The 27,479-nt window shown below is 46.8% G+C and overlaps 1 protein-coding gene across 1 annotated transcript in view; it reads right to left on the reverse strand.

Annotated features, from left to right (window-relative positions):
- Positions 1–17,945, reverse strand: part of EVA1B (eva-1 homolog B) — a 119,807-nt gene extending 101,862 nt beyond the window's left edge. The window contains exon 1 of the mRNA XM_085647935.1: positions 17,458–17,945. The gene's annotated coding sequence lies outside the window, so the exon portion shown is untranslated. The remainder of the gene's footprint in view (positions 1–17,457) is intronic.
- Positions 17,946–27,479: the final 9,534 nt, after the last annotated feature.

Here is a 27,479-nt window from a genome sequence, read left to right on the forward strand (position 1 = left end):
TCCTCAAGAAATCCAAGATGGCAATGGCAGGTTTGCTAGGAGGTCCCACGGAGTACGAGGCAAGCCGGTATTTGTTCACCCGGTCTTTGGGGGCGGGGGTGGGGAGGGAGGGAGAGCAGCCCGGGTGGAGCGGGCGCGGGTTCCTGGGACTCCTGAAAATGGTGTCCCAGCCCTCTTGCTCGCAGCCCTCAGCCCTCAACCCCTGTTTTATCCCAGCAGCGGCTTCAACCCGGGAAGGGAAGCGCCCCTCTGTGAAGCGAGACCCACACAGCGTGAAGGAAGTTGGAGTTAATGTCAACAAGCAAAGAAAGGGGGGAACAGAGAAGTGTAAAACGCTCCCACAGTGAGAGGCAACGGAAGTGATCACAGTACCTTAATCAACAGTCCGAGTGGAGGGGCAGAATCCAGGAACATACAAGTTAGAGGGGTGGCCCTGCCCTAGCTCCGACTGGCGATGACGGGCAAGGACAGGCCCGCTCCTTGGCCCGGGCTTCGCCCGGGCGCGGCCCGCGCGCGTCCCGCGCCGCGAGGCTTTGCTGGCGCTTTTATGCGCGTCGCTGGATGTTGCCGCCTCCCTCCTGGGAGCTATGCCTCCTGGTAGGCGAAGTCCTGGTAAAAGTGCTGGTGCCTGAAGGTGCTTTGCGCGCGTCCCGCGCCGCGAGGCTTTGCTGGCGCTTTTATGCGCGTCGCTGGTTGTTGCCGCCTCCCTCCTGGGAGCTATGCCTCCTGACTCAACAATATGCTTCCTGGGCCTAATGTGACTACATGACAATGGCACGGAATTTGTCTGCTGGGTACATGTTTAAAAATAGATGGTCATACACATTAGAGGTGAGTGAATCTCTGGGTGCTGTATACGATGAAGCTGAACACTTAAACGCTGGGGTTGTTGACTGTTGTAGAGGCGCAAGTGCAGCAAAGGAGGTTGGTGCCTCTTCTTCTTTGCTTTGAGGCTTTACCAGATGCTTCAATTCCTCGTTTTCCACGAAACTGCTCCACGTCGTGGTAAACTTTGATGGTGGCTGTGACTGTCACTGCTGCTGGCCAGGCTAGTCTCGACTACTGAGAGTCTGAGAGAGGGAAGGTGGCCGATTTGGCCAGCAACGGCACAATGGACTGACCTTCCAGCTCTCCTTTCGAGATAATTTGACGGTTCTTCCAAAACCGGGACATACGCTTAAAATTAAGGAAAGCGTTGGGACACCGGGACAGTTTTTTGAAAACCGGGACTGTCCGGGGAAATCCGGCATGTCTGGTCACCCTACTACAACTAACCTAAAGAAGAATCCGACGCATCTGAGAGGTGTGGCTGGCTGTGCTTAATTTGTAAAAAAAAATAAGTGCCAGGGCTCTCGTCAGGACACCACTGCAACTTGCACCACACATTGCCCCTGCCATGCTGCCAATGACAGTAACAACACAACGACTAACCATCACACTCATGCAAGTGTGATAATTCAGACTATTCCAGACACCCAAAGCTATACGAATGGCTTGGGCGGCAGGTGATAGTCATTTTTAATGTATATTGAATTAATAATTAACTGTTGGTGTTGTCATCTCAGACAGTGCCACCTTGTGGCAGACTGTCACAAGTGCCGGTGTTGACAATTAAGTGCCAGTGCCGAGCACTGGAAACCATCGGCTCAAATTAAGCACTGGACTGACTGGTTGACTCTGTGATTCACAAACTATTAATTTTTATTTTGTTAATAAACCCTTTCATAATTTGATTGGCATATGAGAAAAGTTAGGGTTGAGCCTTACACTGTGATTAATTATGTGGCATAATAAAACATTTTTTGTGATAGTTCTACGTCTTTATTTTGCAATTTTTGCAACACTGAACGAAGGTTTCACCTCATTAGTACCAGTTTCACACCCAAATTCTGCAATAACTAAATGCAAGGTGAGAATTTAATTTTTGCCATGGGCACTCCGCCGCTCGGCAGCACGTGCTAGCGTGTTTTTAGTAACTTTTGATATTTGTTAACTAGATACTAGTTTTTGGGTAAAATCTACAAGCTTTAAAGCAGATTATGTGGCAAATCCAACAAATCCATAATTATGAGAAAAACACTTCAAGCAGAAAATCACATAATTCCAGTGCCTCCGTTTTAGAGAACACGACAGCAGAGGGTAAATTATGGGTTGAGCATCATGGTTAGGAGTGCGGTTAAGGCTACCAAACATTCAAAACAAAATATAGAATTTGAGAAATAAAATTTTTAAAAAACTACTTTTCAGTACCATAGTCTGCATTGGATGTTGAACTATCCACCTTACTTTTTGGTTCATACTTTTGGCTTTTAGAAATCTAAATTTAGAACTTTCTGTGAGGACCTTTCCAGCAGCAGTAGTGGTTCTGGTGCACCTCTGAACAGCATCTGGCATGGAGGAACGCGCCACCTTGGTAAAGCTTCTGAGGGAATGTGCGGGTGGACCTGGATTATGCTGCAGTAAAACTGTGTGATTGGGCTTGCTGATGCTGCACTGAAATGCTTTATCTGCACCTAGATGGTACTTTATTGACCTCTTTGGCTGGGTTTGGATGGCACTGAACTGGACCAGATTGCTGGCCAGGATGCTGCAGCAATAATTAGGTCTATTTATATAATATTCTTACAGGGGCTTTCAGCCAGCCCTCTTTCACCATAGGCCTGTTGTGCCATTCATATTTTTCTTCAGCCAACTACATGGGGAAAAGGATGATCCCAGTTCAGACACTGGTTTATTTCAGTGTGAGAGAGATGACATTTTGCTCTTTCACAAGGAACGCATCCATACACAAAGTAGTTACCTTTAGTACCTTCAGAAGAGGGCTGGCTGAAAACCTTTATAACTAAGTATATGATATATATATATATATATATGTATATATATATGTATATATATATATATATATATATATGTATATATATATATATATATATATATATATATATATTCCAATCGCAGCGGGCAAGAAAGGGGAAAACACACTGTGTGTGGCACTTCAATTGGGAGCCCTCTGCGACTAGAATATTGAGCGGCCTGCTCGGTCGCGAAGCGCCCCACTGCTGACATTGCAGCTCCTAATGCTGATGATAAACGGGGTAGAGGAACAACGTGACCGTCCAGTTAGGTGACTGAATGCGGGGTCCCAGTTTCACCTGGTTTGGCGACCCATTTGGGAAAAGTAAGAAACCTTGGGGCACAACGACATCGGGAGAACTACAATTACCACAATGCCAAAAAGACACGCCCACTAAAGGCTGGACTTAAAAGCATCACTGCAAAGGCGGTGAAAACCTTGGCTGCTGTTCTCCTTCAAGATGCCAGTGAGCAAGGGCGATAGAAGCCCGAAACGCATTTGGTGCATTTGAATGCTGAAAAGTGTTGCTGTGTAACCTGCTCTCCTGCTGGAATACAAGGTGAAAACACACTGTGTGTGGCACTTCAATTGGGAGCCCTCTGCGATTGGAATATATCTATCTATCTATCTATCTATCTAAATATATCTATCTATATCTATCTATCTATATATATATATATATATATATATATTATATATATATATATATATATATATATATATATATATATATATATTCACTTAAAAAACCATAGGTTTCACACATGTTATAGTTAGCTGTACATTTCACTCGTAAAAAACCAATGAAATTCCACGTTATAGTTAGATCAGGTAACTATAACTTGCGCACCCACAATAAACTGCTGATGACGTCACATAGTACATCACTCATGACATGGTCAGTGACATCACTCATGACATCAATGATGACATCTGAAATTACACATTGTGGATTGCGGTCGCGCAAGTTATAGTTACCTGATCTAACTATAACGTGGAATTTCATTGTTTTTTTTACGAGTGAAATGTACAGCTAACTATAACATGTGTGAAACCTATGGTTTTTTAAGTGAATTTGCAAGGTTTTGTAAATGATAATTCCTAACTATAACGTGTGTGAAACCTATGTTTTTTTCAGTGAATTTGCAAGGTTTTTTAAATGCTAAGTTATGTATTTATTTTTTATTTTTTTTTCTGGTTTTTCACTATGCGCACACTTTGCGCGCACAGTGCGCTTCCGCACCGTGCGCGCGCTGTGGGCACTCGGTGCACTTCGCGCACCGAGCGCCCACGTTACGCAGTCCATACCGTGCACGCCTCGCCTTTTTTTACGCAGTAACATTTGTTTTTGTCTCCCTTGTGGGTACTTTAATTTATTTAATAAATGTGATTGTTACTTCTTTATTTTTATTTTTTTATTTTTTTTGCCGTGCGCGTACGGTAAGCTTACCGTACGCGTACCCCGCGATTTTTTTTTTAAATTATTAAATTTATTTTTCGTACTTTTGGGTCCTTCTTGGACCCCCTGACAAACACTAGGGGGTCTGCAACTCTCTTCGTTGCCCCCGTTTCACGTTCCCCACCTTTGTTTCTCAGTGCGAGAGACAGAAAATGGCGGCCGACACTTCCTGATTTCGACCGATTCGAATGTTTACAGTCATGTAACCACCAATCAGAATTGAGCTCGCGCACGGCACCGTACGCGTACGGTAAGCTTACGGTAAGCGCACGGAGCGCGCTTACAGATAGATATATTGATTTAAATGCTATTTTCTCAGGACCTACTGAACAGATTTACACCAGACCTACAAAAGGCACATCCTTGACCTGAGGACTACCTCTCTGCCAAATTTCAAGTAATTCTGTTCAGCCGTTCGGGCTGTAGCTGTGTCTAAAGGTCCTATCGAAAAATGCATGGGGAAAACGCGTTTTGGGACCCCCCTTTTTTCTCAGCCCCCGCTTGACGAATCCCCACGAGACTTTCAGGGTAGGAGCGGAGCGTAGCGCCCCATTAGTTTTGAAAATTTCACGAGGATTCGTCGACTGGCGCCAAAGTTATTCCAAATAGAATGTTGCGGATTTCCTATGGAAACACGGTCCTAACTATAACTATCTACTGGCGACCGCCAGTAGATAATATATATATATATACATATATACATATATAGATATATATATATAATGTTACTAAAATCAAAAGGTCTTGGCTAACGATAGACCTAAAATGGAAACAGTGAATGGTAGAATGCTTGAATTCATCTCAGCCACTCAGGCCGCATTCCAGTGTAACATTTTCTGTCCACTATGCCACTTTAGCCAAAGTGCAAATCAGACATATGCACATCAGATTTGGCCTGCTCCAGTAGGAACAGCCCAGCACAAAGAGCCAGGCCAGATACTGTCCAGAGGGGAACTTAAGCAATCCCAGTCCAATGTTGGCCCTTTTCGCCCATATCTGCGAGGTCCAGCTTCCATCCAATGGCAATGAGCATGAGATCCACTTCTGGGTTCGCCAACCACATGTAGGATTGGTCACAGACACCAAGTAATTACCAGTGACTGAGAGTAATTCTGCCCTCTACACCTCAATTATGCTTACAGTAAGTCTAACCACTGGCAATTGCTCGGGTAGCATTCCAAACCACCGTTCTTTTGTCCACCATGCCATCTCAGCTTGGACCCAGCCATATGAAAATCAGTTTTGACCCTGCTCCAATAGGAGCAATCCAGCCCAAACTGCCAGACCAGGTCCTCCCAGAACTGGAACACCATCAAAGACCGCACAAAGATCTGCAGAGATGCACACAGCCATATTCAAACAAATTTGCTTGCAGAAGAATGTGCACACCCTCTTGCATGCACAACAACGCATGCCCAAACCTTCACATACAGCGGTCTAGTCGCAAAGGCACTTTGGAGTACGTAAAGAAGTATTCCCACTGCTATGTATGATGTACTTTTAAAAGCCTTTGTGACATAGTCCCAAAATATCTAAAAATGAAAATAAAATGGGAATATCCACGGAATAGTCACATACAATTAGTACCTATAGACACCACAGTGCCCTCTCTGCACTCCTACTACTAGGGATTCAGACATTTCGGGCCGATTCACAGGGGCATGTAAGAGTATATAAAATGCAGTACTACATCGCATACTCAAAAACGCTTTGGTGAACCAGCCCTACGTGATATTCCTAGTTTGAGGCCTTCGAGCAGTTATCCTTAAGCACACATGCACACACACTGACCACATGCACGCACACTCACCACTGCACAATACTGCGCACACACATGTGTTATGCATAGATTAATCACAGCATAAAAAAGTAACAAACTAAAATAAGAGAAAAGGACGCCTTGATGCACTGCTCCTCGGTTCAAACGCTACAGCTTATAAGTGCTTCCTCTGTAGCAGGACCCAATAGATACAGGGCCAGATGTACGACCCTTTCATTTAGCTCCTCGCAATTTGCAACTCATTGCGAGTCACAAATTGCGAGGTGCTAAATGAAATGTGCAGCAGTGTTAGTGCACTGTTTTGCAATTCCCATTGGGGTCACAATTTGCGAGGCTCTTTAATATTAATGACCCCTTCCAAATTGCGACTGCATTACCAAACTCTTGAAGAAGGTGGTAATTGCGGTCACAAAACATTCACACATATCATTGCGGACGCAATTGGAAAGGGAACGCCCCTTCCTAATTACGACTTCCCAATTCCTAAATAGCGAGTCGCAAACAAATTACGACTCGCTATTTAGGAATTGTACATGGCCAACAGTGATTTTGCATGCGCAAACGGGTTCGCAAACCCGTTTGCGCATGCAAAATCACATCGTACATCTGGCCCACAAAGTTATCTATTCCAGTTGTGAGAAAAAACAGCAGCTTGCTCTTTTGTGACTGATGGCGGAGACCACTGGTCCAGCTATTCATCAGCTGCTGGCCTCAGACAGGAGGCCGCATTCCTTCACTCCCCAGCTGTAAAGGGGATATTCCTTTTCCGTCTCATTCTGTGGCTGTCCAGGCGCCCGAGCCTGGGAGGCTCGCAGTGGGGGTGGGGGGCGGAGATGGACACGTATGTTATATTCTCGTTTCAGGAAATGCCCCGAGGTGGGAGTACTGGCCTCCAAAACTATGAACAGTGAACAAACAGAGAGATTGTTGGGGGTGGAAGCGGTAAGAAAGCAAGAGAGAGGCGACATTAAAACACGCAAACGATAGGGCACGAGGGAGTGCGCGAGAGCGACAGTAAGGCATGAACAACGAGGGAGCGGGGTGGAGAGGGGACGAAAGGAAGAAGGGAGGGATAGAGGCACTGAGATAGAGACAGAGACGATGGAAGAAGAGATAAAAAAAAAAGACGGAGGAAAAGACCGGCGTAGAGCTCTAGGTAGATGGAAGGCAGGAGAGGGCAAAAGCCAGAAGAGGCTTGGGGGTAGACAAAAACAGACAGCAGAGCACACTGACAACGCTAGACAGAGAGAACGAACAGGAGGGAGAAACGGAGATCAGAATATAAAGAGAAAGAAACAACAGGAGAAAGAAGAGAAGGAGAGAGAAGAGGAGTGAGAGCAGAAAAAAGGACAGCGCAGAAGAGAGGCGAGAGGGGGCAGAAAAGGACAGAGAGGGTCAGTGAGAGAATTAAGAAGCAAGAGAGCAGTAGAGAATGCAGAAGAGAGAGAGAGAGAGAGCTAGAGATAGGAGAGAGAGCACAAATGACAGCAAAACATAGAAAGACAGAAGACAGAAAAGAGAGAGGGGACAGCGCATGACACAGAGTGGTCGTCTCTTCCTGGGTCTCTTCCGGTGCAGCTAGGCCTGAAGGACTCTTTTAATTACACCAAACATGTTTTACTCTGAGGGGTGGTGTAGGCCCCCTCAGCCAGTGAGGTGGGAGGGGGGTAATGCTTCAGCGCCCCTCCCCCCACCCACTCCCCAAACCCTTCAGGGGGCCCCCATTCAGCACAGAGCCCAACAATATCTGCGAGATAACGGAGAGAGTCAGGGTGTGACCTTCACATTCTGCACAGGGAGTGAGGGGCATAATTGTGGTTCTGCCACTGGCTTTACTGTTATTATACAATCAGCCGTGGTTTCAAAACTTGTAACTGAAAGGAATAATGTCATCCCCGTGAGGTATTCATTTCCGGTACTTCACAGAAATCACATCCTTCCCCGGAATTGAAAGTAATGGATTTCAACCAATAGGAAGTCTACAATTTTACTTTTTGAGTGTTATACATAGCAAATACACAACAAGTATCCCTTGAGTGGGTAATTGTAAATTGAATGTATATGCAGAGCCACTGCAAAGGCTGCACCTTCTTGGGTCCTGATTGCAAGTTAGGTAGAATTCCACGTAGAGATTCCTGGCGGCCAGAATTCCCGACCCAGCCGGTGTCTCTGCGTGAAATCCCACTTATAACCAGTAAACGTAAACCCCTTTTGAAAAGTAGTGGGCACTATGCCCATATACTTGCGACTAAGGCACACAGACACTGTAGTATGGTACGGGTAACAGGCTGTGAACATGTGCACCCAGGCACTTTTATTAGCAGGGTCACGTCACTCATGACGCCTGTGGTGGATGGGTGTGGGGTGCATGTGTGTCCACTTCCACGAGGGAGTGACTGCCCAACTGAGTATCTGCTGAGACACTAGAACGTGTCCAGCACAGCACTACACCTTTGACACTGATATACCGTGTGGTATTCTGCACGATCGTTCCTCATTCCAGGGGATGCTCTAAGCATGTGGTAAATGCACGTGAGGGCTTCTGTGTGAGGTGTAAGTGGAGGAACGGTGTGGAAGTGAAGGGGGAAGAGAGTAGTGAATGCTGACCCCCAGGGATAGGCTTGGCTGTTATTGCAGCCAAAGTCTCGTGAGATTTTACGAGGTTGAAATCCCAGCCGGCAGCTATTGCGGCCAGAGCCTCTTATGGTTCACTCTGCTGTTATTACCGGCCAGTAAAATCGGGTCGGTGTTCTTGCATACAGACACAGGCCTTTAAGTGGGCCGGGTCTCACCGGGTCTGAGCACCAGCAGTTTTTTCAAGGGGGCCTCGAAACGGGTCTCTATCGGGTCTGTTATGTGCCCTGGCACAGGTGGTCCGTTTTTTTTTCCGGACTGCAGTGACAGCAGGCACATCTGTGCGCATGCCCACACTGCTCACTTCTCACTTGTTAAGTTACGGCATGACATCATGCTAGGTGAGCCTTGTAGGGGAAGGGAAATCCTTTAAAAAGAGTCATTTTCTCTCTGGATTTCCCTTCTTGTTTTGAAACTCAGGAGCAGCAACATTGTCGTTGTGTCACCAGGGCTTTAAGTGGAAGCTTTTTCAATATTATATACAAGCCATAGTTGCTGCTTATTTATTTAATGCAACTAACAACCATTGACAAAGCCAAAAGTCCTGACTTGTTGTAGGTATGATGTTACGTGTTGTATCATATTTAGATGCAATGATAGAAACAGCAAAATACAAGTCGGGCGGCACACTATGGTCAGCACAGATTTTTAGATTTAGTGTTTTATGCCACGCCCTTAATTACATCGCCCACGCCCCTTTGAGAGACCCTCTAGTTTTTTCATCCAACTTAAAGTCCTGTATAGTCCCCTGGGTCCACCGTGATCAGGCAGACGGATTCCATGCGGTAATCTCACCTGACTCATAATCTGGGTCAATAATGTAACAATGGGCGGGAATAAGGCTAGTCTGGGGGAGGGTAAGATCCACAAAGGCAGACAGGAAGGAGGACGTGACGGGGAGCAGAAGCGGAACTGGAGGGGGAAGTAATGAGAGGATATATATGCAGGAAGGTCCACCCTACAACTTCCTGTCCACCCACTTCCTTTCCCAGAAACTTTGTGCATGGCGCATCTCCTGTGCATCTAAATATGTATCTGTGGTCAAAGAGCATGTATCACAGCTGTTTACATACTGCACATTGATAAGGGAACCCCTTGCCGCTAGGTGACACCCCAGAGTCTATACAAACACTGGTGGTGTAATCCTAGTTATATGGGCTGCCCCACGGCCCCTCCTGGGAAGGCACAAGTTAGTAGAGCTGGTGGCAGAATCCACAGTTGCGCGTGTTGCCAGTCTGCCACTTTGTGGTCAGATCTCCTTACAGTATATATTACCACCATTTGACTAATGTCCATTTCACCTGTGTTGCTCTTAGCCACTCCTGTGGGAATGCCAGAGCTCTATTGTGGTCAAAGGAAGCAAACATCACTAATGGACAATTCACACATAAAGTGGTTTCAGTTGTATGAAACAGGTCACTCTAAGGCAGTGCCAATGGAATGATGCGCTTCTGTAGCCCCAGATTTTTTCCGTATAATTGTGGATTTGCAGCATTTGCCACATAATCCTCCACCTAATGCATAATCTGCAGATTTTTGCAAAAAAATGTTGTTTCTAGGTCACTAAATTAATAAAAACGTGGTGACATGTTCACGCACAGTGCAAGGCCCTGTGCCAGTTTTAAGTGGTCATCTTTCATTTGCTTATTTCTGTATTTGGTTGTTAAACTGTTGCTATTGAGGTGAAATGTTCACCCAGACAGCATTGTCGTGTAAAAAATGACAAAGTAATACTATCAAAACATGTGCCGCATTATGCCGCATAATATGCCTTTTCTTCTCACATAATTCAGTCGGCCATGCTGCATAATTTGGTGCGCTCCTGCTGCATAAGATTCCTGTGGCCCTGCAATAAGGTGACACGCCTGTGCATAGATGCAGGATCACGCCTATTCTCACCCATTTCTTAAAACACGCCTGTGCAGTTCAGTCCATGCAGCAGCACTGGCTGATGTTTCTCTGTCTGTAACAGAAAATCAGTCCCAACATAGAACAGAAGTGCGCTGCCTCGCTCTTGACACATTCTATTCCTCAGTTTTATTCTTGAGCGTCCTAGTGCTCACTCTTTTTGGCTTCAGCCTAAGTACAATGGCAAACCACGATAAAAGCACAAAATTGGTCCGCAAACACGACATCAAAACACTACCCATGTAGACCACACAACAAATAGGCATTCTTCCAGCCATGGTGCTCCGACGGAGTGGTGTACTACTCAGGCACAAATGATCTTCGGTGCGTCGTCTGTGGTATTAACAGTGCTTAATTTGAGCCAGTGGTTTCGGGTGCTGAGCACAGGCAACACCGGCGCTTTTCATGAGCACCAATTAAGGACACATTAATTTATGGGGAGATTAAGTGATTTGCCCAGAATCACAGGATGTTGAACCGACGCCGAGGCTGGAATCTGGCTCTCCAACTCCGAGGTCGGCATCTCAGGCCATAACACCACGGGGCATATCATCAAGCCGGCGCAATTAAATTATCGCCGCTTTAGCGTCTGTGTTCGAGCGAAAAGCGGCGATAATTTTATCGCAGTATCAGCAAGGTCACGCTATCGCGTGAATCCTTGCCTTAGCGCCATTTTTGCCAACGCCCAGCTATGCATCTCTAATGAGATGCATAGTGGGCGTTCCTTCCCAAAATAACTGGAGAAATATCACTAACCGACATTTCTCCAATTAACAAGGGAATCGCTAGCCTGCTTAGTGATTGGAAAAGAAGCGCTAACCGCGCGTAACGCAGGTTCCTGTACGCCTGCTTTCAATCTGATTTAGCCATGTAATCCAATAAGAGGTGGATTACATGGCTAAATCCACCCTGCCCTATCAGCAAGGTATCGCCTGTTACAGTGCAATTATCGCTGGATTTCCAGCGATAATCGCACTGTTTTGTAGCTAACGCATGGATTTCTATCGCTTTGGAGATAAGTGTTGCTGATAGCACGCTATCTCCGCGATAGAATCCAGCGATAGCCGGCGATAATTATCCTAGCGCTAAGTGCGCTTAGCGATAATTATCGCCGGTTGTTGCTGATATGCCCCCACATCCTCTCCCCACTTTCATGGTGAATAGTTGCTTCTGTTTTAGACGGCGCTAACAGGAGAAATGGGCTGGTGCAAGCTGCCGCCTGAGGCAAGCCCTGGCACTTATATTTTTTCACAAATTAACCACTGGGTATTAAGTGCTGTATAAGTGCTTCTACAATATGATACAATGGTGCACTGGAGTGTGTGTCCAGACTGGAAGCTGTCCTATAGGTAGTCTCTGCCTGTGCTAGACGCGTATCAGACCAGTGTGGTTTAACGGCTACAGCTATTATTTGCTACACATATTTTGCTATGGAAAGCCCAGCCCTGAGTACCTTTACTGTATTTTTATACAGTAGGATGTACAGCATAAATACCTGGTTCTGAGTTGCATGGTAATGGCGGGGTGGTAATTTACCATTACCATGCAGTGCATATGTGCCAGTACTGTGCTGCACGTAAAGCACCATGAAATGGGGAATTACGGTGAAGGACCAGGTTTACCTGTAGTACAATCTGAGAAAATTCATAATTCTATGGGATTTAATGCGTACATTTAGCACCTGCCCTGACTAAGAGATAAATGTATGAGTCTGCCTCAGAGTGTGGTGTTGGAGGAGAAGGGGTTTGGGGAGTAAGGAAGGAAAGTAGGGTGAGTTCTGGCAGGGGAGCATCCCTGGAGAAAAAAAAAACGTTGCCTGAGGCTCTGGAAACCAGTTCTGGAACATCTGCCCGCTCTGTCTCAGATGAAGCAGGATTCCGGTATGCGGCCTTTGCCTCGCGTTAATTATGCAGAGGGACATTTCACCTCTGCAAGGCAGCGCTTAATTAAACAGCACTGCAGATGTAGGTGGCGAAATGCCTGTGGGCACAGTGTGGTGGGCAATGGGGACACCCCTGTGCCGGAAAAAAATGGCAATCACTGGCAAACAGAGATGGCGGCGCGCTGAAATGTAAACAAATCCAGCATTTCATATGGTAATGCTGCTCCACGTGATTCATAACCAAGGCCAAGGCATGTAATGTGCTGTGGTAATGAACCGCTGTGCCCGGATGTGACATGGCCTCCCTGCCATGCGGTGCTCACAAGTCACTTCACAGCCTCAGGGCACAGTGAAGGTTGTGGACTGGCAGGAAGGAGTGTTCCTTGCTCCTCAACTTCCTGTGCCAAGGAAAGGGGTCAGGCTGGGTCTGAGGTCACACGAGGGCAAGGCGTAGTGACGTAATAATAATCCCGCAGGGGGTCGGAGGGGGGAGGGAGCTTGTACATAAGCCCCTGGGTCCGGGCCTGTAAAAATTGGGCTAAGCAGTATTCCACCTGGTAATCAGCAGAACTGAAATCAGACGGATCCCTGTCTTATATCTTGGCATGTCCGATACACACCGGTGGGGAATGTTAGGACACTTGCACTAGCGTGCCAGGCTCCAGTGTCTAGGAGTCTGAGTTACATATCTTTCCTCACCATAAATTTACTGCAATGCCCACTAAGAAATACATTCAGTTGTGCTTCCTCTGTCAGCCTTACTCTTGTCACTTTGCACCTCAGCTTTTCTGCCCCTCAGCCTCATGTCCCCCTCGCCATATCAACTAGTCCATGTTCTCATCGTAACTGCCATCTACTACCTTTTTTCCCGATACATCAGTTGTACATGCATCATCATGTAGTTGTTCATTGAATTCAATTTCTACAGCACTGAAGCTAAAACTGCCCTTTTTAACGCGTGACTCTCATATCCAGTTAGTGAAACTAGAAATGATTACACGCTGTGTTCCTAAACTTGTAGAATTTGCAAGAAATTAAAGGTAAGGGGGTGAAAGGTCGGTTTCTGTTTCTAAAGAGGAGAGAGGGGGCCTTATGCACATCATTGTTCATCATAGGAAGACTCTTGAAGCAAAATGGCACATGAGTCTGGAGGTAGTGATGGTAACCAATGGTATTACATTAGACAATATGTTTTCACAGAAAAGCACAAAGAATGTATTCAACAGGACAGAAAAAGTAGTGAAGAAATTACAATCAATTAATTTTAAAAGTCTCGGGCCAGACAAATGCGCACCAGTACAGTAGCCCTGCTGAGAACTGTGTTCACTGTCCCGCTACACGTTTAGCCGCCATGCTGAAAAGCGTGCATGTTGAGCAGTTACCAGTGTAGCAACCCACAGACATATTTACATGTTTTCTCTTCACATGTGTGGGCATTGGCCCAATAAATGTATAGCCGCGTTGCTGAGAAGTGTGCATACTATCCTATGACAAACATAGCAGTCATACTGCGTATTGTGCCAGTGGAGTCCTTCTGAGCAGTGTTTCTACAGTACCACCACTAGCATGGCAGCCCTGCTGAAGTGTGCCTACTGTGCTTTTCGATGTAGACCAGCCATAGAGATAAGCACGGGTTTTGTTCCATTAGGAGTACGCCAGCCCTACATGGGCCCTCATCACAAGTGGCCCTGATAGTAGTTGGTGTTTCACCACCATTGAGGTTACAGATACAGGGTTACCAATAACTCTGGGGTGGAGGAAATCTAGGCCATTACAAGTGGGACCCTGAGGGTCCCTTTAGACATGAGGAATTAGTGGGTAATCAGTAAGTCTTGGTCCAACCCCACCGGTAATTTCTCCTTTTCCCCAACTCTTTTTTCTTTCAAACAGAGGTATGAATAAAAACAGATCTGCTAAACACCATGGGACTTATTTATGAGGCCCTTACGCCGCTGTTGCTTCACTTTTTGTGACGCTGCAGCAGCGTAATAAATGGGCCACACTGCTCCATATTTACAAAGTGATGTATCTAGGCAGATGTGTCAGTTTGTAAATCCCTGCGCTACATTATACCTGCAACAGGTAAAATGTGTGCAGGGTGGGTGTTCTGGTGCAGAAAAGGTTCGTAGAAGTGATGCAGTGAAATCTATAAGATTTCACTGCGACACTTCCAGGACGACACTGCGTCAAATCCTTACGCCTGCCTCACAGCAGCCGTAAGGTGACGCAGGCACTTGCCCCATGTGAAAGGCTGAAATGCCAGAAACCGGTCCTAGGAAGCTTGTTTCCGGTCCAGGGAAGACATGGCTTGGCAGTTCGGGCTGGACTGTTCCCATGAGGCACAGGGTCAGACTGATTTGCATATGGACATGTCTGAACTGGGGTGGCAGAGTGGGCTAAAGAACGGTGATGGATTAAACCCAGATCAGTTGACTGGGGGTGAGTGCTTGCAATGTTCAACACTCCGTCCATCATTTCCTTTGATTTTTGCTGTGTGTGTAATAGCCCCAAAACAAGCACAGCAACTCTAATGAGGTGTGTGTAATAGCCCCACAACAAGTACAGCAACTCTGGTGAGGTGTGTGTAATAACCCCACAACAAGTACAGCAACTCTGGTGAGGTGTGTGTTATAGCCCAACAACAAGTACAGCAACTCTAATGAGGTGTGTGCAATAGCCCCACAACAAGTACAGCAACTCTGCTGAGGTGTGTGTAATAGCCCCACAAAAAGTACAGCAACTCTGCTGAGGTGTGTGTAATAGACCCACAACGAGTACTGCAACTCTGCTCAAGTGTGTGGCATTTGGCCGCATAAAAAGTATAGAAGCCCCCACCGAAAAGTCTGAGTATTGAGCAATCACAAATATAGCAGCTGTGGGAAGATTTGTGAAAGGTCTTCTTTTACAGTCGGGCAGTAGCCTCACTGACAAGTGCTGACATTGGTCCATTACATGTATGTCTGCTTTACTGAGAAGCTTGCACGTTGTCCTATTTCAAGTAGGGTGGTCTCAAGGAAAAACACGCCTAGTGGCCCTTCTGAAGAGTACCTTTAAAAGTTTTAAAGCCCTACTGAGAAATGTGCATTCTGTCCAAATACAAGTACAGCAGCCCCACTCAGAAGTGTGTGGGTTCTGGCATTAGTAGAACAGCAGCCCTCCTGGGAAGTATTTACATGCTCCAGTTACAAGAACAGCAGTTCTATTGAGAAGTGAAGGCATTGTCCCATTACAAGAATAGCAGTTTTACTGAGAAGTGTTCTGATTGCCCTATTACAAGTAAAGCAGACAATCTGGGACATGTGCATATTGGGACATTACAAGTTGAACAGCTCTGCTGAGAAGTGAGAATACTGTCCCATTAGAAGTACAGCGGCCTCATTCGGGAGTGTGCACATTGGCTATTACCAGTATGGCAGCTCTGCTGAGAAGTACTGACATTGTCCTATTACACGACTAGCAGCAATGATTACAAGGGCAACATCCAATTACAGGAATAGCAGCACTGCTGAGAAGTATGCACACTGTTCTGAGGAAGTATACCAGGACTGCTGAGAACAGTGTCCTTTTACAAGTAGAGCAACTCTTTTGAGTATTGTGTGTACTGTGCCATTACACCTGTAGCTGTTCTGCTGAGAAGAATGCCTGCTGCCCCTTGAAAAGTATAGCAGCTCTGCTGAGGTGCGCGTATATTGTCCCACTGTAATGATAGCAGCCCTACTGACAAGTGCAGGCATTGGTCCATTACATGTATAGCTGCTTTGCTGAGAACTTCAAACGTCCTATTACAAGCATAGCAGTCCAAATAAAACATATGCATAGTGTGCCCTTCTGAGAAGTGTGCATATTGTTTCATAGCATGTTTAGTAGCCCTGCAGCTCGTGACACACGTGCATGCTCTCCAAGTATGGCAGCCCCATTCAAAAGTGTGTATGTTGTATGATTAGAAATATGACAGCACCGTATAGTGAATTATCCCATTACAAGACCAGCAGTTTTGAATTGCCCTACTACAAGTTCAGCAGCCATGCTGAGAAGTGAGCGTATTGTGACATTACAAGTCTTGCAGCCCTGCTGAGACCTGTGCATCCTGTTCAATTACAAGTACAGCACCTCATTCAGAAGTGCGTATATTACGTCATTACAAAGCCCTGAAGAGAAGTGTGAGCCTTGCCCCATGGCACAAGTAGGATTACTGATAGGAAGAACAACATGATCCAGTTACAACGATAGCATCGCTGTTGCGAAGTGTGGGCATTATCCAATTACAAGCATAGCAGCACTGCTGAGAATAGTGACTTGATCTAATTACAAGTGGAATAACAGTGTTGACAAGTGTGGTCATTGTCCCATTACAAGAATAGCAGTTTCGGGGACAGAATACCGAAAATAATACATTAACAGGTTCGTTTAAATTGTCTTTACCTAGCGCCACATATAGGTCCCTACGCGGTGCCACATATCTCCAAGGTGCTAGATGTGGAGTTAGGAATACATAGTTGCCAACATTTGAAAAACAATTCCCGGGACACTTTGCAGCATAGGGCTGCTGCAGATAGAAAGTTCTGGTTTGCCTACCTGTGTGTGATAAAGAGGAACAGTTTCTGCAACAATCATTCCCGGGACAGTCTCCAACTTGCCAGGACCGTCCTTGCAAAAAAGGGACAGTTGGCAACTATGGGAATAGTGAATCTATACTTCCCCATATGCACTTACTTTCCGCTATTTTCTCCCTCGATATTCTTGTACCGCGGTTTTGTTGGTGTGGATATTGGGCAGTACTATGGCTGGTACTGTCCCTTTACAAGTACAGCGGCAGCATTGCTGCAGCGTCAAGGCGCTACCCCAGCTGACTCAGATGATTGCGTGAGATAACCTTCTGAAGTAGCTCTGATAAATCTCGTGTGCACAAAAAGCTGGCATACTTCGAAGTTCAGACTTACCTCTAGATCTCACGGGTGTCCAGTGATTACAGAACAAAATGCACCGGAAGCAGCGACGCTCTCTCTCTTCCAGCCTCGGGAAGGAGGGCACCAAGAAGCGTGGTGATGAGAGGACGCTCCTCGATGCTTTCTGCAGGGCCTATTTGAACGTGCCTCAAAGATGTTACTGCGGTGACAGTTCTGTCTCACAGCACAGATGCACCCCCTTCTCTCAGATCTACTTGATGGCCAATCGGCAGGACTCAATGCCGCATCAGGCGCTGTCTCGAAGTTTTAATTCCAACCTCTCTCTCCATCCAGCAGTCCTTGGGGGTCCCCGGCCTCCCTGGAGAAATAAAGCCGACGGTGTCTTGCGCGCTCCCTGCCGGGACCCCAGCCCAGAGCCCGGCAGCGCCAGCTTCCCTCCCGCTCTCCCAGCTCCACCGTCTCGCGCCCCCTCTGGCTGCCCGCGTCTGGGACCGGCTGAGAGTGGAAAGTGCCGGTCACTTCCTCCCGCCAGACAGTTCAGTTTTAAAGCTTTATTCGACATTTGTCATAAAAGCATTCCCCTATCCCTAATACAATAAATACTATATATAAAAATACATATTAAACATGAAATGTCGAGTAAATACATAATAAAAATACAAGTACTTCAATTTGTCAAATTTCTTAAAATATAGATTTTTCTATAAATAAAATACAATAATTAATATGGGAGAGTGCAAGATTGAGAATATACATAATTTCATTACGATACGATTGCCATAAGTGAACGAGTACGAATTGACCATGACCAGGCCAAAAATTTTGCTACCCCAACCACAAGCAATATGGAACAATCTGTTTCAAGTATCCTTAGGGCTGCGGATTGGCTACGGGTTCCCAAACTAGAGCACACAGGTTTTAACCATTTGCGTCTGGGGGACGAATACAATGGGCAACAGAACAAAAGATGGGAAATGTGCTCAATTTGTTCTTTACAGTGGTGGCAATGTTCATCCCATACTGGGGACCAGTGCTTCTTAAACGCATTCACCGGGAGTGTACCTATGCGGAATTGAAAATAAAGTTTTCTATCAAAGGGTTTTTCAATGATATCCCAAAAAATTTCGCAAGAAGGGTACATTTTTATGTCCAAGAAGCGAGATGTTAGGCTTGTACTTGTGACGTCACTAAACATTGTAAAATATACCATTTCCCAATATAGGTCTTTCAGCTTTGCCTTCGTAGGAAAGCAGGTTACGTCTTTGGTATCCCATAGATAATTCAAATTCATTTTTATAAGGAGTCCCCGGAGCTCCCTTAACCATGGGATAGTATGGAAACGGTCGAATTTAATAACGTCCGTCAGTGCCGCAGCATAATGGCTCAATTCTGGGGTCACCATAATCCGTCTCCAATATAGAAGAGGGCGTAGCCTCGCTATGTCCTCTATTCCTTTTCTTCCCATATCCAATTTTAGTGGGATTATGGGTGTGCTTTGGGGGACCATCACAATACCTCGTAAAAACCTATTTTCTGCTCGGCCCAGTTCTCTCAAATTAGAAAACCCCCATAGTTCAGAACCATATAAACAAGCCCCTAGTACTTTCATAGAATATATTTCCAACACACAATTTACTGGCTTTGTCAGCGAGGAGCGATGTTTTAGGGTAATTGCGCCTGCTAGCTGCCTAAACTTTAGTAAAGTTGTGGTTATGTGTGGCTTCCAACTCATTTTTCCTTGGAGAGTGATGCCTAGGTAAGAGAAAGAGTCCACCCTTTCTAGGGGTGTACCTTTATATTTTATTACACCTTTAAAGGTGGACTGCTGGTTGAGGCACATGAATTTTGTTTTGGAGGTGTTCAGTTCAAGGCCCCTCTCGTCGCAAAATATACCAAATGCATCAACCACTTTTTGGAGCCCACTGGGAGTGCGGGAAAGTAGGAGCGTGTCATCTGCGAACATGAGGATAGGTACACGAGAGCCTGCGATTACTGGGGCGTCACTAGCAATCTTCTCTAGATGCTCAACAATGCCGTTTATATAAATTGAGAAGAGAGTCGGTGCTAGGACACACCCTTGCCTCACCCCACGTTCTACCGGAAAGGGATCAGTTACTTCTCCTTGCTTGCCCCACCTTATTCTTGCAAAATTATTTTCGTGGAGACGAACAAGGAGTGTGAGCAATTCCTGGCTTAAGCCCACGTCCGCCAAGGTCTGCCAAAGTTTCTCTCTGGGGACCAAGTCGAAAGCGGCTTTTAGGTCCACAAAAACTGCATACAATGTCCCCTTCTTTAGGGTAACATTTCTCCAGTAGATGGTTAAGAAGTGGAGGACTTGATCAACGCTGCTAGTTAGAGGACGAAATCCAGCTTGGTAAGATGACAAAATATTGTTTTCGTTGATCCATTGCTGCAGTTTATTTTGGACTAATCGGCCCATTAGTTTTTGTGCTGTATCAATCAAACTAATGGGTCTATAATTTTTGGCCAGGGTTCTATCACCTTTTTTAAATATGGGAATGATTTCGGCTCCCTTCCAAGAGGCAGGCACTTTCCCTCCCATTGCCACCGCATTAGCCAGCAATGCAAGGTATGTACACCAGGAATTACGATCCGATAAAAATATATCAGCCGGAATTCCGTCCATGCCTGGAGCTTTGCCCCCGGCCACACAATCCAGTACAATACTCACATCCTTTTCATCAAATATTGGAGATTTGTAAAAGACTTGTGGAGGCGGACAACCAATGGAAAATATGGGATTACAGGCATACTGTGGTTGGAAGTATTCCACCCAATTGCTTTTCGGAACATGGTTCATAGGATGGGGTGCTGTGCCACCCTTATCCCATTTTACTGTGGACCAAAAGCGCTTAGAATCCTTAGAGGCACACGCCTCCTTGAGTTCGCGCCAATAAACCTCATCCCAACGCTTCCTTGCCAATTTTTGGGCCTGTCTATACTGGTTTCTTGCCAACCTTACTGCTGCTGCATTTCCTGTTCTCAGTTCCACGCTAAGGTTGTCTCGTGATATCCTGCAACTCCTGTCATACCATCCTTTACTCTCTTGGACTTTTTTCTTTTTATTTGGGGCTACTGTTTTAACAAAGAAACTTTGGATTTTTGAAAATAGTTTCTCGTGAGCAGCCATCATGTAGTCTGTAAAATCAGTCCTCCCATAATGGCACTTTATCTTAGATACCTCAGTCGCCACTAATTCCTTTAGAGTCTCTAAGTTGTCAACATCTTCCAAGAGCATACTCCACTTCAGGTGGCGAAGATTGTTTGAGCTTACAAGATCTTGCGTCACCATTTGGTTCCCTCTTGGGAGATCGGACATTTCATGGTAGGGATGGAGTGTCAGGCACAGTGGATTGTGATCACTTTCTATTTTATCTTTCACTTCCATATCCACCAATTTATCCCAAGCCCTTACATCCAGTAGTATATAATCTATTCTGCTGGCTGCTCGACCATTGTCGAATGTGTTTTTCCCCATTAAGTCAGAGGATGCCCGTCCATTTACTGCTCTAAGGCCTCTTGATAGACAAAGACTCTTCAGTTGGATTGCTACTGTGCTCCATTTTCTAATAACTGGGATATCCAGTTGGGGAATTCTCCACTTGGTATCCTCATCTTCGGCCAGTGTCCTATCCTCTTCGCCCAGAGGTTCGAAGGTGGTGTTAAAATCCCCGCCTATTATTACATGGGGAAGCACTGGTAGCATTTCAATATAATGCTCAAGGGTCGTCAGGGTCTCTGATGGTTTACCCCTACCAACTCCCCTGGAGTAAAGATTGAACAGGGCTAGTTGTTGACCATTTTGCCAGCTAATGTCAAGAGCTAGGATATCATTAGAGGGTATGGACCTTTGTTTAACTGAGCAATTCAATGTTTGTCGTACCCAAATTAACAGGCCCCCAGAGTGTCGACCCACTCGGTTTCTTATGGCTGGGACATAAAAGTTCAGATATCCTTGTCGGAAAATTGGGGTGAGCGCCCAAGTTTCTTGCAACAATATTATATCGTACAGGTCGATAAAATCGACCCAATCTGGGATATTTAGCTTGTTAGCAATGCCAGCTATATTCCAAGAAATAATAGATAATGGCAATATGTCCAGTTGGTGCTGGATCTGGTCAATGGCAGAAGTGTATATACGATCTTCAGGTTCTATACCTGGCACTAGGTCACTATTCAATATTAGTGGATTCTCAATTGCCTCTAGTGTTCTTTTTTGTCCCATCCAGACTCCACTTAGATCCTCTTGGGAGGGAGTGGGAGATGTCTTAGAGGCCGGGGTCAATTCATCTAGTACAGGCTCAATAAAAATCAGTGACCTATCATGTCCCTGGTGCAGCTGGAGTTCAGGGGCGACAGGAAGAACACATGCGAGTCAATCACACTCGTTTAGGTCAGATAGCACGGAGTAGTGATTATCCAACCTCAACCCCCACTCACTTGAAGGGTCAATCCTGGCCCTTCTATTTCCCACAACTGTCCACTTTGTTCTTAATGTGCTAGGTTTAGCTATTAGTCCTCTTCTACTATAGAAGAAATCCAGTGTCAGTGGTATTATTTCTGCTGTTCTAAGTTGTGGAGGGAAGATGTTCCGTAGGACATCAGGTAGAGCTTCAGGACCCTTAAAACTCAAAACCACACAATCCCCTTGAAATTTCTTTGCCTTAGTGCCTATCCACTTAACCCTTCTTGCTGTGAGCAGATCATCAGATAGTTTTACCTTACCCCAAGGGGATATGTGCATATTATTGCTAAGCCACTGCAAAGCCTTATTTCGTAGGGAGTCCGAGGACTCGATCTGCCCTGTTTTCAACGTTGGTGTGTTTGCGAGTACTAGGATCATGGGGGAGGCTTCAACAATTAATTCAACTGGGCCAGTTTCTGGATTAAGAGTCTCAGTGATAGTATTGCCTACTGATTGTGCTGTTTCTAATGTTGGGGCAGTATTAGGAGTCTCACCATGTCCAGAGGAGGCTTGATGAATATGGTCAGATGGAATTTGTAGGCCTGTATTTATAGTACCCCCAAGTGATTTCCCTGCAGCATCTATGTGTTCAAATTTGGATATTATTAGGTTTGATATTTCCCCCATCCCCTCATTGGTTTTTCTTAGGAGGGTCTCTAGTTTATTAACTTTATTAGCTAATTGGTCTACTTTTGATATAAGAGGTTTCATTAGCCCTGATAACTTAGACTCCAGTGCTCCCATGAGCTTATTTAAAAAGGTATCCTCCCAATCTACACTTTCGTTCTCTTCTTCCCTTATCCCTTCTTCCACCCTTTTCTTTACTCTTCTTGGTGGGGTTACAGATTTAGTTTTACAGGAACGTAGGCCACCTCTTCTAGGAGGTTCCTTAGTAATCCCTTTTTTAACTCTTGGTGCAGGGACAGGAGTGGGAGGAGTATTGCTCTCAGGATCTAGCTCCACAATTGTGTCGGATTGGTTTGGCTCTTCTAAGATAAGTAAATCAACAATAGGATCGAGTTGTTGAACAGTAGAAGGCGTGGATACATTTGTTATAGAGGAGTCATAGGGGACCTCAATCGAGTCATTGGTGACAATTTCATCTCTAGCAGACTGAAATATCCCTGATTGGTTAATTTGGGCACAAGGTGGGGAATCCATAAGTCCCAGGGAAGATCTCCGATCATTATTAATCTTTGCCACCACCTGGACCAAATAATTATCCATTGTATTTGCCAGGGTGGCAGGTGTTTTTTGTCTCGACATTATAATCTGGCAAATCCTGTACAGATCTACCCTGATAGTAACTGTAATAAGGCAATTTCACTTTCAAAAAAAAATATATATCGTCTTACCACAGGTAAATTTGAGGTTGGGGGAAAGAGGGGTGGCCCAGTCCAGTCTCTCACAGTCTAGAACGGGCTAAAACGGGCCCGCCCTTGGCCCGGGCTTCGCCCGGGCGCTGCCCGCGCGCGTCCCGCGCTGCGTGGGGCCTGTGTGTAATTTATACAGCCCGGGCGCTGCCTGATGACATCAGCGGCAGGCGCCCGGAGCTGAGGGTGCTGGGAAATGTAGTTCCGCCGCCTCCCGGCGGTGTCCCAGATCGAGCAAAGTTCCTTTTGGCCCCGTTGAAGAAGCCGTTCCCCTCACGGCGAGCCTGGTTCAAAGTTGTGGCAGTGGTAGGTTCAAAGAGCGCGTCCCGCGCTGCGTGGGGCCTGTGTGTAATTTATACAGCCCGGGCGCTGCCTGATGACATCAGCGGCAGGCGCCCGGAGCTGAGGGTGCTGGGAAATGTAGTTCCGCCGCCTCCCGGCGGTGTCCCAGATCGAGCAAAGTTCCTTTTGGCCCCGTTGAAGAAGCCGTTCCCCTCACGGCGAGCCTGGTTCAAAGTTGTGGCAGTGGTAGGTTCAAAGAGCGCGTCCCGCGCTGCGTGGGGCCTGTGTGTAATTTATACAGCCCGGGCGCTGCCTGATGACATCAGCGGCAGGCGCCCGGAGCTGAGGGTGCTGGGAAATGTAGTTCCGCCGCCTCCCGGCGGTGTCCCAGATCGAGCAAAGTTCCTTTTGGCCCCGTTGAAGAAGCCGTTCCCCTCACGGCGAGCCTGGTTCAAAGTTGTGGCAGTGGTAGGTTCAAAGAGCGCGTCCCGCGCTGCGTGGGGCCTGTGTGTAATTTATACAGCCCGGGCGCTGCCTGATGACATCAGCGGCAGGCGCCCGGAGCTGAGGGTGCTGGGAAATGTAGTTCCGCCGCCTCCCGGCGGTGTCCCAGATCGAGCAAAGTTCCTTTTGGCCCCGTTGAAGAAGCCGTTCCCCTCACGGCGAGCCTGGTTCAAAGTTGTGGCAGTGGTAGGTTCAAAGAGCGCGTCCCGCGCTGCGTGGGGCCTGTGTGTAATTTATACAGCCCGGGCGCTGCCTGATGACATCAGCGGCAGGCGCCCGGAGCTGAGGGTGCTGGGAAATGTAGTTCCGCCGCCTCCCGGCGGTGTCCCAGATCGAGCAAAGTTCCTTTTGGCCCCGTTGAAGAAGCCGTTCCCCTCACGGCGAGCCTGGTTCAAAGTTGTGGCAGTGGTAGGTTCAAAGAGCGCGTCCCGCGCTGCGTGGGGCCTGTGTGTAATTTATACAGCCCGGGCGCTGCCTGATGACATCAGCGGCAGGCGCCCGGAGCTGAGGGTGCTGGGAAATGTAGTTCCGCCGCCTCCCGGCGGTGTCCCAGATCGAGCAAAGTTCCTTTTGGCCCCGTTGAAGAAGCCGTTCCCCTCACGGCGAGCCTGGTTCAAAGTTGTGGCAGTGGTAGGTTCAAAGAGCGCGTCCCGCGCTGCGTGGGGCCTGTGTGTAATTTATACAGCCCGGGCGCTGCCTGATGACATCAGCGGCAGGCGCCCGGAGCTGAGGGTGCTGGGAAATGTAGTTCCGCCGCCTCCCGGCGGTGTCCCAGATCGAGCCAAGTTCCTTTTGGCCCCGTTGAAGAAGCCGTTCCCCTCACGGCGAGCCTGGTTCAAAGTTGTGGCAGTGGTAGGTTCAAAGAGCGCGTCCCTTGAAAAGTATAGCAGCTCTGCTGAGGTGCGCGTATATTGTCCCACTGTAATGATAGCAGCCCTACTGACAAGTGCAGGCATTGGTCCATTACATGTATAGCTGCTTTGCTGAGAACTTCAAACGTCCTATTACAAGCATAGCAGTCCAAATAAAACATATGCATAGTGTGCCCTTCTGAGAAGTGTGCATATTGTTTCATAGCATGTTTAGTAGCCCTGCAGCTCGTGACACACGTGCATGCTCTCCAAGTATGGCAGCCCCATTCAAAAGTGTGTATGTTGTATGATTAGAAATATGACAGCACCGTATAGTGAATTATCCCATTACAAGACCAGCAGTTTTGAATTGCCCTACTACAAGTTCAGCAGCCATGCTGAGAAGTGAGCGTATTGTGACATTACAAGTCTTGCAGCCCTGCTGAGACCTGTGCATCCTGTTCAATTACAAGTACAGCACCTCATTCAGAAGTGCGTATATTACGTCATTACAAAGCCCTGAAGAGAAGTGTGAGCCTTGCCCCATGGCACAAGTAGGATTACTGATAGGAAGAACAACATGATCCAGTTACAACGATAGCATCGCTGTTGCGAAGTGTGGGCATTATCCAATTACAAGCATAGCAGCACTGCTGAGAATAGTGACTTGATCTAATTACAAGTGGAATAACAGTGTTGACAAGTGTGGTCATTGTCCCATTACAAGAATAGCAGTTTCGGGGACAGAATACCGAAAATAATACATTAACAGGTTCGTTTAAATTGTCTTTACCTAGCGCCACATATAGGTCCCTACGCGGTGCCACATATCTCCAAGGTGCTAGATGTGGAGTTAGGAATACATAGTTGCCAACATTTGAAAAACAATTCCCGGGACACTTTGCAGCATAGGGCTGCTGCAGATAGAAAGTTCTGGTTTGCCTACCTGTGTGTGATAAAGAGGAACAGTTTCTGCAACAATCATTCCCGGGACAGTCTCCAACTTGCCAGGACCGTCCTTGCAAAAAAGGGACAGTTGGCAACTATGGGAATAGTGAATCTATACTTCCCCATATGCACTTACTTTCCGCTATTTTCTCCCTCGATATTCTTGTACCGCGGTTTTGTTGGTGTGGATATTGGGCAGTACTATGGCTGGTACTGTCCCTTTACAAGTACAGCGGCAGCATTGCTGCAGCGTCAAGGCGCTACCCCAGCTGACTCAGATGATTGCGTGAGATAACCTTCTGAAGTAGCTCTGATAAATCTCGTGTGCACAAAAAGCTGGCATACTTCGAAGTTCAGACTTACCTCTAGATCTCACGGGTGTCCAGTGATTACAGAACAAAATGCACCGGAAGCAGCGACGCTCTCTCTCTTCCAGCCTCGGGAAGGAGGGCACCAAGAAGCGTGGTGATGAGAGGACGCTCCTCGATGCTTTCTGCAGGGCCTATTTGAACGTGCCTCAAAGATGTTACTGCGGTGACAGTTCTGTCTCACAGCACAGATGCACCCCCTTCTCTCAGATCTACTTGATGGCCAATCGGCAGGACTCAATGCCGCATCAGGCGCTGTCTCGAAGTTTTAATTCCAACCTCTCTCTCCATCCAGCAGTCCTTGGGGGTCCCCGGCCTCCCTGGAGAAATAAAGCCGACGGTGTCTTGCGCGCTCCCTGCCGGGACCCCAGCCCAGAGCCCGGCAGCGCCAGCTTCCCTCCCGCTCTCCCAGCTCCACCGTCTCGCGCCCCCTCTGGCTGCCCGCGTCTGGGACCGGCTGAGAGTGGAAAGTGCCGGTCACTTCCTCCCGCCAGACGCCGGAGCACAGTAAATAATTGTCGGGCATCAGACCTGGGAGGGACTCCTCCCAACACCCCCCACGCCTTTGGGGGCGAGGGATGGGGCGGAAAAGGACCAGGGCCACGGCAGGAAAAATAATTAAACGACAGAGAGGAAAGAAAGATCACCTGACTGCCAGAGAAGCAAGTTTTAGGTGGGAAACCCGCTAGAAATATATTGGATTTTTTCTCTTTTCTTGAAGTGTGTTGCCATTCGATAGAGACCGCGTAAATGACCGGGGGGCCTATTATCAAGGGCTGGCGATTACATTATCGCCGCGTTAGCGTCCGTTTCTGGGCGAAAAGCGGTGATAATTTTATCGCTTTATTAACAAGGACACGCTAGCGCGTGTTTCCTTGCCTTAGCACCCGGTTTCTTTCCGCCTCGCATCGCTAATGAGATGCAAGGTAGGTGTGCACATAAAACTTCAGTTTAAAATATCGCTAACGGGGCTTCGCGATATTTACAACGAGGCCCCGTCCGGTGTAGCGCTAATCTTTTTCACGCTAACTCGGCCTTAACGCAGGGATTTAACATCTGTTAAATTCCTGACTAAGGCATACCTAACATGGAAGATGGATTGTGGGGCTAAGAACACAGGGCCCTATCATCAACCATATCGCCGTATTCCACGGAACATCGCTGGAAAACCAGCGTTGTTCCATGGAAAACGACGATATCTCTGCTATCATTGGAATTTTTATCGCCTTGGTGATACACGTTG

Source organism: Triturus cristatus, chromosome 3_2 (genome assembly GCF_964204655.1).
Source record: "Triturus cristatus chromosome 3_2, aTriCri1.1, whole genome shotgun sequence".
Taxonomy (NCBI): domain Eukaryota; kingdom Metazoa; phylum Chordata; class Amphibia; order Caudata; family Salamandridae; genus Triturus; species Triturus cristatus.